This window comes from Ruditapes philippinarum, unplaced genomic scaffold (genome assembly GCF_026571515.1).
Source record: "Ruditapes philippinarum isolate M1 unplaced genomic scaffold, ASM2657151v2 ctg3815_1_1_1_1, whole genome shotgun sequence".
Lineage (NCBI taxonomy): Eukaryota > Metazoa > Mollusca > Bivalvia > Venerida > Veneridae > Ruditapes > Ruditapes philippinarum.
Window position 1 is genome coordinate 72,019 of NW_026867207.1, and position 14,829 is coordinate 86,847.

The following is a 14,829-nucleotide window of genomic DNA, read 5'->3' on the forward strand; positions in this document are numbered from 1 at the left end:
TTTATTTTATAAAGTCCGCAAGGTCTTGAATATCTATTTTTTAATGAAGTCGTTATTCTTTAAAGACACGAATAAAAGCAATTGTTCCTGTTTTGTTTGTTATTATAGATTTATGATTATCTTTTAATTCTTTTCAGTATTCAGCAGGCACAGGCAACAAAATAAAATGTTTTATTTTGTAACCAATTTACCCAGTTTATGCGTATTTATCTTTGTATATCAAAAAATCATTGACCATTAATAATAACTGAATGTCAAGTATAAAACGAAAACACAAAATATGTTATTCTCCTTTATCAAACACGGGTGCATCTTCATTGTGGTTCGTTAAGGTCCTTCTCAACACGTTTTGAGCGCTTAAATAGCAATAAGAACATAACCCGCTCTATTGTGTATAAATCGCCATTTATCACAGTAAAATAACCTACTAGTTTATCCCTTCATGTCCGCATTGTCGAACGGTCATCAATCCATTACTATTGTTGAATTGTTACTTTAAAACCGTTTAAAGCTTAGTAGCCCTCGTTAGTGGACGAACTTGATAAATATCTCAATTAAATCAAATACGTTTTCCTATAAAAATATTGATATATATTATTCTCATCTTTGAGTAACATTCATTTAATTAAGAAAATTATTTAAAACCTTGAAAATTCTTGCTGAATATGTTTAACTTGAATAAGAGAATAAATAAACTATGTTTGGGAAGCTGTGTTTCTAATTACTGGTCAAGTTCATTTTGTCCTTACTTACATACTGTATTTCTAACGACTCTTTGTATTTATACTGTGTTTACCAATAGTGTGAAGGGTCTGTTAAATGTTAAATAATGTCTCTGTGTGTAATCAAAAGATGTTTATTTTACATTTTAAAAGAAACTGTATCGAAATTATCACTATTTTTGAAGATCAAATATGAGAATAATGTATGTAAAGAAATCAAGTTAAACATTTATTCGAAAATGCTGCTATTATAAAAGTAAAATATAAACATATTCTATAATAACATTTTGAATGCGCATTGTTATTTTTTGACAATATATTTAATCATTATTTGCGAGCTTTAAGAAAAAGGGCATTGTTGCCAAGCTCCACTTTTAAGATTGGTTGACGATTGAGAGAAGTTTGACAGCAATTAATGTGTGGATGCAATAAATTTGATTGCATGACATTTTGTTACACATATTAACAGCATCTGGCTTATCAGGATCATGCCTAAAAATGGAAATATCGGTCTGTGGATACTGTTTTAGCAGAGGTACGAAGTGAGCGTTAGTGAAATATTCGACCGATGCGCAGGAGAGAGCAAATAAGAAATAGGCAATATTGCCTGCCCCTAAGAGATTACGAATCAATGTTTTCATTAATAGTATGTTTTTATTTATAAATGCACCTTTTTTATAATTATGCAGATGATAAGACTATCCTTTTCATACTGCACATATCTAGAATCTGACTTACATGCTACAACAAAAAGTGGTGTACTTAAATATGACTTCCTTTTTAATAATATGCCAGTACACCTACATACATTCCAAGCAATTGCAGTGGGTTAGACAACAATCCAAACTTCCTGTAATAGATATTGACAGTCAGATGAATTTCAAGATTAAGCATTCATTATATGTATAAAACCAGGAAATCAGTTAAACATCTTCACAAGCAAACAGGTTAAAGGCCCATATACCGAAAAAATGTTTTAGTTGTTGTTTTCTTTTCTCAAGAGCTTTTTATTTTTTATGTTCCAATAGTTTCAATTATCTGAACCGTATTTGCTTCTTTTGCTTTTTTGCAATTAGTTTAGTTAAAAAGATTTAGTATTTTGATGGAAGACAAAATAGATCTACTACTTTGATTTTCCATTTTGCTACATTTTTGACAAAAATTCCACATTCAGTGCTACTTTCTTCAGGTAATAAGCATTTTAAAGCATTCTCTAAAATCATTATTTAAACAATAAAAAAATCAGGCTTGCCCCTTTTCAAATAAAGAAAAAAAGTCGAGAAAATGTTGAAAGGACCACAAGATTTTCTACAATGATTTTGTTTCTTTTTCTTTATAGGTATTGATGACAAAATATTCTACAAACATGAAAGACAATGCTAGTTACGTCATGAAACGGAGTAAAATGTTGATGCATTACCTGTAAGTAATTTTATCTTTTTACATTTGTTGTTGGTGGCAGTAGTAGTGGTGTTTTTGTTTTGTTTTTAATTTCTTGACAACAATTTGCTTTGGATTATACAATTTTTTACTAGATATACGCTAAAATTGCAGTATCAGAAAATTAAATGCAAACAAAATTTATAATGCTCAAACATAACATTGTTACATATGTCTTTCTGTATTTTTTATGAATGAATATGTTTCTATTATAATTAAGAATAAATGTTAGTTTGCGTGATCATTTAATTGACTTTTGAAAGTACATTGTATAAGCTTTTGGAAATTAAAGTTGTTTTTATTAATGAATGTACTATTACTTGTGTTGGTTTTATACATTACTAGTACTAGTATATTAAATACCGTTGATAACAAAATCTTATAGTGCCGTATCATGTATTGTATTAATTTTTGTTGACTTATTCGTAACAGTTTTTAATTTCTTTTCATTCTCTCATTCTCCATTGCTGTTGTATTGTTAATGCAGTTCGAAAATGTATTTGTATCATTGTATAACAATTTGCTACAAAATAATGCAAACTTTGATAATTACGTGACGTTGAATTTTTGTGTGTGACCGTGTGTATTTTTTACATGTCTTAAATGAACAGACTATTTATTTATCTACTGTAACTTTGTATCATATTCAAAATCATATGTCAATGCTTTCCATAAATACGTAAAATCGCCCGGCGTTTAATTGATGCATTGTATTGACATGTTAACCTTTGTGGACATTAAGAAATTGGTTAATTATCAGTATTTCTGAAGACAGCAAATACCTGTTTATGTGGTATATTAAACCTTTTCAAATTACCTTAGGTTAAACATGTTAGAATAAGTCAATCATGTTAAATGCTAAATAAATGTTGCATTGTATACTAACCTATATAGTTGAACACCTGAAAAGTAGCAATATACAGTTTATTTGATGTGTTATTTAACATTTTGTACCAAATTGGAACCTATTTATATAAATACACATGTATATATATTTGTTTAAGTAAAATAATAATTAGAATAACTTGTATTTGAGGGAGCATAAGATGGATTTAAAATGTTTATTTTCATTTGTGCCAGTTTCTAAAACCAACTTACTATGTTCAATGGATTAATATTAAAGGCATCTGGTATATAAATGATATTAATTCAATTCTACGAATACTAATGATATTAAAATAACTTTTATTTTCCATATTTCAATATAAAGAGGAATAGATATTATGATTTATGAAAATTTTGGAAAAGTGAGATCCTCAGAGCGCTATATATAGAAGGAAAATGGTAAACAATTTAGACTTACTTTGACTGAATCTGTTCTGAGGGGCAATGAAACAATGTGTGCAACATAACTCACACCCACTAGCACCGGCTAAAGCAGCAGTTAATCATAAGACTCAGCAAATCACTTATCACACACAAAGATACAAGAACTTATATGAAATACCAAGCAATTTCTTACAGCAACCATACACCCTACACTTAAGTCTGTTGTCGTGAGCATAAAATTCTGGTCTCGAGGTTATGATTTTATTTTCTGAGCTGTATCTCGATTCTCAAGATTAGTCATGCATATTTTTCCGTGTAGGTTTCTGACCAATCACAATCCTTTAATCTGAGAAGAGCTAGGAAAAAACATCACAGGCCCTGTTATAGGGGGGTCTCTAAATAAGCAAAGTAAATAACAAATCTGTTTGATTTGATTTGAATGTAATAAACGATTTCCTGCAGCGAAGTCAACATCACGAGACAAAACAAGAAGTATCTTTAAGAAGTCAAACTTGTTAACATGCATATGATAAGCTACTACTAACCATGGGGCGTCCGTGGCTGAGTGGTTAAGGTCGTTTAATTCAAACCACTCGCCCCTCATCGCTGTGGGTTCGAATTCCGACAGGGACATTTTCATGTGAGGAAGCTATCCAGCTAGCTTACGGAACGTCGGTGGTTAAACTCAGGTGCCTGTTCGTGCCTGAAATAATGCAGGGAAGGGCACCTAAGGTCTTCCTCCACCAGTAAAGCTGGAACGTCGCCAAATGACCTATAATGTGTCGGTGTGACGTAAACCCCAATTAAACAATTAAACAAACTACTAACCATGCTAACCCCAAACAGAACATTTTATTCGTCCTCAATAGTTTTATTTCAGTTCATTTTTACCCGCAATGTTTTTCCCCATTAATTGTCATCTTAGATTTAAACAATATTACTTACATTTTTTTTTATTTTAATCAAAATGGAATTTGATTTGAATAGGAATTTATAATAAAACAAAGATTTAGTAGATACTGTACACTAATTCCACGGAGAATTTTGCAACTGTAAATTAGTCGAAAGTTCAATTCAATCGTCTTAGGCCCGGTTCGAGAAGAGAATATTATGACAGAAACCCAAAAGCATCAAAAAGGCGATCTGTCATATTTAATTTCATATATTTATTGAAAAGCTGTTAGAAATATCTAGAAAATATCATTATAGTCTTTTAATATTTATTCTGATTCCAACACACCTTGCCATCGCGCAATCCAACAGACCTCTATCTATAACGGAAGCGCTTCTAAAGTATCAAGCGAAAAGTCTATAAGTGTTAAAATGACCAATGAAAATTTTGCCTATATTCATTTCCTTACTGCTAATTTTAGCGGTAGTCAATATTTCGGCCGAAAAAAAAAGAGAAAAAATTATAACATCTTGTTTACAAGGGGAAACAGTGCTGCTTTTTTGTACCAAATGATTGATTTTGATAAATAAACCACTTTAAGGCTGTGCCGAAGATCATGTCACAATAGCTGTTTTTATTTGATTTTATTTGCTGTTGATTAATTATATATATGTTTGTAAAAATTTAAACCATCCTGAATAGCACAAAAAGAAATTATCTTGTTCGTATGGAAGCCTTGGAGGGTCACTTTTGAGTTTCGACTTATAGATTTATTTTACTATTTTCTTATGACTTTTGATTTATGACTTTTGATTTTTGACTTATGGATTTTGTTATTTCCCACGTGCTTGCCATTATGATTATAATTTCCAAGGAAAATATGGTAGAATATGACAACGATTCAGACGAGGTAAGTTCATTTACCTAAGTTTCCTGGAGACTTATTTAAAAAAAAAAAAAATATGTTGGCTCATATGCAAGCACAGAATGTTATTCTTATATAAGCCTTTTAAATTGATTAAGAAAATAAAATACATTGCTTGCATTGCATTGCATTGCATTGCATTGAGTATCCATTTTTTATTTTGATTTCCGGAACAGGGATATATAATCTCAAATTGACATACAGCGTATGAATCTAACGCTTTATTTTTTATATGGGTTCCAGTTTTAAATCCAAACCAGTCTCGCATTGTTGTTTGCTGCAGTTACAATCGGTTTTCACCCGTAGTTTATTCTTCGTCCATCTAATATTGAATATTGACCAAATTATAGGCCTTATTTTGACAAAGAAATTTGTGGTTAAGAAGTTTTCATGAAACATGGTATTTCAAAAACAATAAATCATACAACTTTGAAACTTAACACACTTGTTTAGAACACGCTCTAAGTTAGAAATCTCTGAATTGCATTGTTATCAAATTCAAATTTTTCGATTTTGAATTCATGGTTTAGAATTTTCATGAAAAATGGTTTCTCAAACACTATTTATCGATTCCTTTGAAACTTTGAACACATATTAAGTGTTGACATCTAAGATCAATGACCAAGTTTCGTATGAGTGGCGCACAATTTGACATACTTATGCCCATTTTTAAAGCTAAAATGTTTTGTCAGATGGTTTATGAAATATTGTCCCATAAACCAGTTATGATATAATATTGAAACTTTATTCACTTGTTCAGTATCAATAGTTAACTTAGGTCACATAACAAGTACAAAGTACATGTTATTTGTATATAAACTTTTGTATACAGTTATGTATTAAGGATCTTTTTGTATTTCATTTTGTATATATATGTATTTCATTTCAATTGAGATAACACATACTTTTAATGTTTTCATTTAAATTCTAGTAAAGCTACCTGTAGGAATTAAGGACGTGCTGTCGAATGGTTTCAACTACAAAGCAGTTGCAAGAGCATCAGCAATACATAGGAGCCAGTTTAGAAGACTAAGAAGTTTCATGGCAAAACAGCGTTCGTTCCGAGTGGAAAGAAGTACAGTTTAGCAAATGCAAAATGTCCAAACACTAGTGCTTTGGTTTTCTTCGTTATTGTCTATGGAAATATTCATACATTTTTGGAATACGAGCGTTACCATTTCACACTTGTTTCAGACGCTCGATAATTTTCAAGTTTTAACCCCACCACTTATTGTTGACGCTTTATTGGAAACACGCAGTGTCACGTCCCGCCACGTTTATTTTATACTGTCCGTACCTCCAATATGGTACAAATCTTGTATCGATATACAGGTCATGGTGAGACAGAGAAAAGTGTGAAAAATCATGAATTCATAATTCTGACTTTCATAATTTTCAGTATATGCCCATTGTAAATTTTAAAACTTAAAAGAAAGGTATCGAAATCAAACTTTGCATGTTCATATAGCTTGGCGAGGCAGAAAGAAACATACTTCTTGCTATCATAGCTACATTTTAGAAAGTCCCCTTTGTTGTTGATTTTTGTTCTGCTTTTTTTCATACTTAGATTTTGTTAAACTCATAATTATCTCAAAAACTGTTGGAGGCATCAACTTGAATTTACTGGCGAGACAGAGTGCATTGTGTTGTTAACAAAACTTGTGATTATAACATTTAATCGTTCTTCTAAGTTAAACATTCCCTTTTTCGACATGCTGTGGGTTGGGGGTATGCTAATTGGGAAAGACTATGATATTTCCATTACATATAAAGTCGGCTATTCTTCGAAAAAAGAAAAAACGAACTTGTGGACGTTATTTAATATATACATTATACAAGGTAAACATTTTCTTAAAGTTAACTAGGAATTTTTTTGCTAGAGACTGTGTTTGTTTTTTCGCTCTTTTGAACAAAATAACGCTTTGACAATGATTTTAAAAATCTTGACCTCAATAATAATAATAATACAGTCACTCTAGCGTTGCTAGTTTACCTAATTTATCTTATGTTTTCAAAAGCTTCGTTAGATCACTCAAGATTGTCTTAGTTTTTCATCAGTAACGTATCAACGATATGTTGTTTTGTAGACATATTGCATGTATATATGTCTTCTGTGACGTAAATACTTGATGTTTTTGTTGATGGTAGTGTTTATTTTTAGCTGTTCTATAGTGTTAGCTTTTAAGTAAGGCATGTGTGCTATTTTAGAAAAAAAACTTACCTCTGTAATTATTATCTCTGTTTTTAAATTAAATAAAAATGAAGCTCAAATTCAGTTTGTTTTGCCTATCTAATACATTTGTTTTCTTATAAGACAACAATTTTGTTAAACAAAATAAAGCACGGTTGTAGAATAAAATTTTTTGTTATCTGTTTAAACGCATTTATTCCAAAACAATTATTGATAGCTCTGCCAACTTGTCACGGTCAAGACCGTGAGGTTAAAACCTTTGTAGTGTGGTCTCTCGGTAGAGGTATATTTAGGTAGTCTGTTTGAGGGAGTTGGCTGGTTCCACACAGTTTACTTCTATAGTGATTGCTATTTTATTTCTACTTTGCTCATTTCAACCTCTTACTTATAATTTTAATGGAACACTATCTCTACATAGATAAATAAATTCTCTGTAACATTTAAATACTGTTTATTCCGGTGGGAAATTGCAAGTTTATTTTGGTTATAACAAAGTTACAATAACACAATAATAAATTGTCAACAAATGAGGAAAATGTCTTTTTATCATTCAGGACCAGATTTAATATGATAATGTAAATAAGTACAAGTTTGAAGTAGAAATCACAAGAGTTTAAAGTCATATTTGTGTCAAACCCGTTTTCTAAATTTTATTTTATACCTATAAATTTTCTTCCAACGTATTATGTTAGTGACAAATACGGAACCATATATGTAAATGCCGGATTATTTTTGACATTGGTTCCGATCTTAGCTGTGTCTTACGTAGCATTAGAAAACGGGAACCAAAATTATATGAGGCTATGCATTTTTCTACTTGCAACATTGGACAATTGATATCACACTCAACCTTCGGTCTCACGAGATATCAATTTTCCACCACTGCTTGTAGCAAATTACAAAGCCTTAAAAAGCTACTACTACATAATATTCCGTACATATATCTTCTTTATTTTAATGTATTATAATGCCTAACGCTTGTACCCTCTTTAATAGTCAACACGGAAAAATAGCGTACCAGTCAACCGTGACTAACTTCAACAAGAAATTAAATAATCTATTTCAAGATGTAAAATGTTAATAAAAATTTGTAATAAAGCTACACATCTAGAAAATAGCTAAAAACTGTTTTATCTGAATAAAAATTCGTTATTTATCAAGAATAGTTTATTTACTTTAATACTTAATGCTGCATACGGCACTTATAAATGAATGTCCCGAATTAAAACTTCTATACATATGATTTCACACCAACAATTGATGTTGATTCTTCACGTAAAAACGATCAACTATGATAAAAACATATGAATGCAATAATTCTAATTTTAAACATCATATGACATTCAACACCACTCTCGGCTGATGTGCTCCCTTGCGTTTGGTGATTGTATCACAAATTTGCTTATTTTGCATTAATCTAAAATCAAGTAAACTAATGTTTATACCAAGGCAAAGAGTAACAGCAAATGGCAAAAGTTTATAAGTCAAAAGATAAAAGTCATAAGTAAAAAGTGATAAATTATAAGTGAGAAGTATAAGCAAAAACCTAAATAAAAACACGAGAAAATAAGTCAGCATTTATTACAAAGATTTCAATTACTGTTTTTGAAATAACAATTATATATATTCCTTTAAAATACCATAATACATCCTAGAAAGTATGATTGCTATTTGTTGCGAATGAATAAGACGTTTGAATCTAATTACACATACTTAAAATAACACGTATAACTTAAATGTTTACGAATTTATTCAGTAGATGATATGCAATCTCGGTGGGGACAGAGCTAGCCTGTAGGGGTTCCGGGTTCGAATTACCCGGTATGGCTGCATATCTTTTTCCCCCTGTGACATTTGGCATAGTGGGAAGTGTCCCTGCCAGTCACGCGGAGACCGAGCTTTTATTCCTAGCCGGGCAGCCTTTTTGTAACCAGGTCTTGATAGAAGAGATACAACCAGAAGTCGATTCATATAGTGCAGTTAATCTCGTAAATACGTATGCCAAAAACAAAAGAAATACAGCATGTATTTTACGTAAAAAGTCACAAAATTGCACATACCTATATTGTGATGTAAAAACTTTACAAATTAATATTTACAGGACTGCTGAGTTGGAAATCTTTAAAAGGACAATTAACTTGTACAATAAATGTGTTTAGATTTTTCTAGCTATATTAAAGATGGAAAAATATACACGTTTTCTATTACTATATTTTTTTTACAGATATTCATTGCCTAATTAATGGCTAAACAAATCTAAGAGCAAATTACAATTATAACATTTTCAATGCTATATATATTACAAACTAGCCGGTAAAAGCCTTCCATATTTCACAGAATGAATCAATATACTTCTTGAAAGATTTTTAGCAAACTTTGATACAAGCCCTTTGACTAAATGTAATTTTTAGTGTTTTTTTAAATTTAGAATGATATGATAATAAAATGTTCAAATTGGTGGGGTAGAGAAACATTACCATGCATATTTCAATCGTGTCGAGAATAGTCATGCATTCAACATGCATAGTTTATTACTAGAATGATATTTTTTTGCATCTAAAGAAACAACACTTGCAAAACATGTTTAAATGAGATTAAAGGATATTTTTTTAGACTTTCAATACATGTATTTCTTTTAAAAAGCCTTTTTAATGAATATGTTCTGAGTCATAATAATGCCTACAACTCCAAATCCGTACGGTAATTTTTGCTTAAATTTTGCATACAGGTGTCCTTTAGGTATACACTAAACAATGTTGTCAATTTTACAATGCATTATAATGCAAATTAGAGTGTTATAACTTAAATCATAATGTACAAATATATTGTAATTTGCTCAATATTTACAAACCAATATCTTAAAATAACTATATAATGAAAAGAAATCGTAGACTATCGTCTTTTATGATTTTAACATCAGTTTTTGGAACTTAACCTATAGTAACCTAGTATATATCAATAACACGAAAAATAAATCAGTATTAGTCGTTTCAAAGCGTATTTATATTAAATCTATTCTCAAAATTAAATCTTTTCAACTCGGTACACAGTTGTAGTGCTGAATCAGCGTCCATTTTTTTCTCGTAATGTACACCACCACTTCTCAATGCGTTGGTTTGATGTGCTTTTTTTCAGCTACAAGGCTTCGAGTACCAACTATCGGATCTGTAAAATCGTGTGTCTGAAGTATTGCTACAATAGTAAAGCAATGCAGTTTTCCGTACCGACATCACAACCTAGTAATTGGTAGGGGGACTTGATAATGTTCATAAAAGGTGTCTAAAAAAAAATCTTGCAATAAGGTGTGGGTCGTTATTTGAGTCCAAAACCTCTAACCATGTTATTTTTTCTCTTATACCCATTCACAGCACCATGGATATAAAATCCTTATGGTTTAAGTTTGTCTTAACCGTCCATATGTCATGGCGTAGTATACACGTCGACATAAGCGATGAGCTTTCCGCATCTCAATACCATCCGGATCAAGCGCTCTCATAATTTCCATGACGTCGTCTCCTTGACGTACATGTGGTAATTCAGCATTAACCTACACCATATTGAACGGTAGTCTATGCGTTGTCCATTTGTTTGTATTTCTCTGTTTATAACATCAGACACAGTCTCAAAAGGAGTATATATTCCATTACGCCGTTTTAAATATAAGCGTTTTAAAAAGTCTATTCACTGTACTAAATGACGTCGTAATGCCATGCTGTACCAGAAACTACTCTATTATCAGCAGAGTTTTGTTTGTTATAGATGTTGAGGGTAGGGTATCTTGACACGGTAGCTTTGGTAATGCTGAACAGTATAATGATGAGGACATGTGGATCAACATCAATGTTTTCATCCTCGTTAACTTTTGTCCAGTAGTTGTGTCTGAAATAAAAGTTAATCTTTTTATCTAAATCTTTATACATTCATATTATATAAAATGGGTAAAATCTCTTAGCTCCGTTTTTTAAAGATTGATAGGTGCGAAAAAAATATTTTTGCTAGTAGGATATTTTGTTCTAACTGCGTTCTATATCTACGTTTATTCTTAAGTGTTCTTTTCTCAATTGTTAAAATATACAACAAAATTATATATTGATGACTAAATGCAAATGGTGCTCGATTACAAGTTTAAGTTAAACTTTGTACTTGTGTGTATGAACATAGCACTTGCCGTTCTTTACTAATTCCGTGTTTAGCTCAATAAAATGCTGAATTGCCGATACATGTTTAATACTGTGCACCATGCACAGACGTTAAAGACGTAAAACTTGTATTCCCTGTCTACTTGTAAAACAGTTATTTGTTTGTTACTCATGGACAGATTTTGTGATGAGGACAAAAAATGTATAAGCACTAATATAATGAACATACTTGGAACATAGAAGATTGTACAAAAACACAGTCACACTTGTGGAATTTAAGTCTGTAATATGTTACCACTATGGGATTATATCAAATAATATTAAATTCCCTCCTTAACACATCCTCTCTCCATGACAAATCTGAATGAAATTATTTAAAACGTTTAAAAACATACCTGAAAACAAAGTTGTTGCTTTCAGCTTCTAGAGCACGTGTAAAATGGGTTAGCCAAAAGTCATAAGACGTAAGTCACAAATCAAAAGTCAAAAGTCGAAAGTCAAAAGTAAAATATCCGTAAGTCGAAACTCAAAAGTGACCCTCCAAGGCTTCCATATGTTCGACTAACACATTTACCCTGTAACAAAATATGCATGCACAGTGTATATCGTCTGCATATTTAGATGTATGTAAAAATGAATTCACGTTTATTCAGCTTTCTTGAGGTTGAATACATTTCGCTGTGCTCAGTTTATATTTTAAACATTATTGTATATGTCTTTAAATAGATACATTTAAAAAGGGCGTCAGGCTTTATTTTATTTTAGGAAAACAATAATGTGTTGTTTCAACTATTTCAGTAATTTTATCAAAAACGCTTCCCGAGAGCTATTTATAACGCGTCAGTGACGTTCGTGTCTAAAAATAGAAGACTGCCACTGTACTAATTTTAATATAGAGAGCTAGCCCATTGTATACAATGGAGCTAGCCAGTAAATTAGAGCTATCAAGGAGTTTCCTTATTGTTTATTTATATTATCGACGGAAAATTTAATATTTCACCTTGACAATGATATTAAAATTTTATCTAAAAATAACATATTTAAACGTTAGAAAAAGCTGAAGACCGGTTTAAAGCCTTTGGTTCACTACCTTTACATAGTGTTGATTTACATTACACATAAAAGTTAAACAAAAATATGTTGTAACCATATATGGTATTTTTACGAAAAGGGAAGCGTGTGCAAAATAATCGAGTTTGAATTAGAATCAAGACAATCTGTTGGATTTTTACTAAATAAAAGTGAATAATACAAGAGATAAATATGTGTGACGAAGATGTTGCAGCTTTGGTCATAGACAATGGATCCGGTATGTGCAAGGCTGGCTTCGCCGGTGACGACGCCCCAAGAGCCGTATTTTCCTTCTATCGTCGGCAGACCGAGACACCAGGTTGGTTTTGTGTTGGTTTTCTTGCCTGCTTTTACGTTGTAGGCTTCCCCTTAACAGAGATATATTTTGTTCTCTAAGATAGTCAACCTGTATGATATACTAGTATTACATTTGTTTCTTTGATAGTAACTTTTTATTGTTTGCGATTTTAATCTTTTTTTTTTTTTTTAAATGTTAGATCAAGATCTACATTTTATTAAACTTTACCAAAATATTTCACATATATAACCATATATATATTTGATTGTCTGTACGGTATAGTATTATGATTGGTACTGTGTTATAAACAACTTATAAACCGGAAAACGTTAATAAACAACTTATAAACCGGAAAACGACTGGAAGTGTTATATAATATATATAAACAAATGTATAATAAACGTGGCTTATCTTTTACAGGGTGTTATGGTCGGCATGGGACAAAAAGACAGCTATGTCGGCGATGAGGCACAAAGCAAGAGGAGGAAATTCTTACTTTGGGAAAAACCCAATTAAAACGGATTGTCCCAACTGGGGCGAATGGGGGAAAAAACTGGCATTACCTTTTACATGAATCCGTGTTTCACCAGAGGAAAAACCCCTTCTTCTACTGAAACCTCTAAAACCTAAGGGAAAAGAAAAAGTGCCCAAATTTATGTTTTGGGTTCAAATTTACCGCCTGTATGTTTCTATTTAGGGTGTTCTGTCACTGTACGCTTCCGGTCGTACTACTGGTATTGTGATGGACTCTGGCGACGGAGTATCGCACACTGTACCTATATATGAAGGATACGCTCTTCCCCACGCCATCATGCGTTTAGATCTGGCCGGAAGAGATCTCACGGACTATCTGATGAAGATCCTAACAGAGCGTGGTTATTCTTTTACCACTACAGCCGAAAGAGAAATCGTAAGAGACATTAAAGAAAAATTATGTTATGTTGCACTCGACTTCGAACAGGAGATGCAGACTGCTGCCTCATCTAGCAGTCTTGAGAAAAGCTATGAACTTCCCGACGGCCAAGTGATCACTATTGGAAATGAACGTTTCCGTTGTCCCGAGGCCATGTTCCAGCCATCTTTTCTGGGTATGGAATCTGCGGGTATCCACGAAACCACATACAACAGTATCATGAAGTGTGACGTTGACATCCGAAAGGATCTGTATGCCAACACTGTTTTGTCCGGCGGTTCAACTATGTACCCAGGAATTGCCGACCGTATGCAGAAAGAAATCACTGCTTTGGCTCCACAAACGATGAAGATCAAAATCATTGCTCCACCAGAGAGAAAATACTCGGTATGGATCGGTGGTTCTATTCTAGCTTCTCTTTCTACTTTCCAACAAATGTGGATCAGCAAACAGGAATACGACGAAGCTGGGCCGTCTATTGTACATAGAAAATGCTTCTAATTATACGAATCATAACACGATCTGATAACTGTGTATCATTTTAGTGCCTATTTTTAAGCTCTCTTTTTGTAACTGAAAGAAACAATAAATGTATATTTGCTACTCATAAATGCGTTTTCCGTTTTGTTCTTACGGGGGTTTTTAATGCAAAAATAGTATCATAGAATGTCATGACTGTTAAAATAGTTGTCGAATCTCCCATGATAAGAACGGCAAAACATCAAAGAAATATATATCGTTAAATTATCAGGAGCGTGATATTGCCATGCAATTTTCTCAGTCCATCTTATAACGAAAATGTGACATATATAGAAATGTGAAGAAAAACAGATATTAAGTAATAGATTAATTGTGTGAGAAAATAAAAGCGTATTCATAATTTGACATAAAATTATTTATGTTCTGTTTGAATAGTCGGTTGCCTAACTCAAGTTTTTACTTTTCAACAGATCTAGATCATTCAAAAGT

General features: G+C 31.8%; 1 pseudogene; it reads left to right on the plus strand.

Annotated features, from left to right (window-relative positions):
• Nucleotides 1–12,496: 12,496 nt before the first annotated feature.
• LOC132735302 (actin, cytoplasmic-like) lies at nucleotides 12,497–14,471 on the plus strand (annotated as a pseudogene).
• Nucleotides 14,472–14,829: the final 358 nt, after the last annotated feature.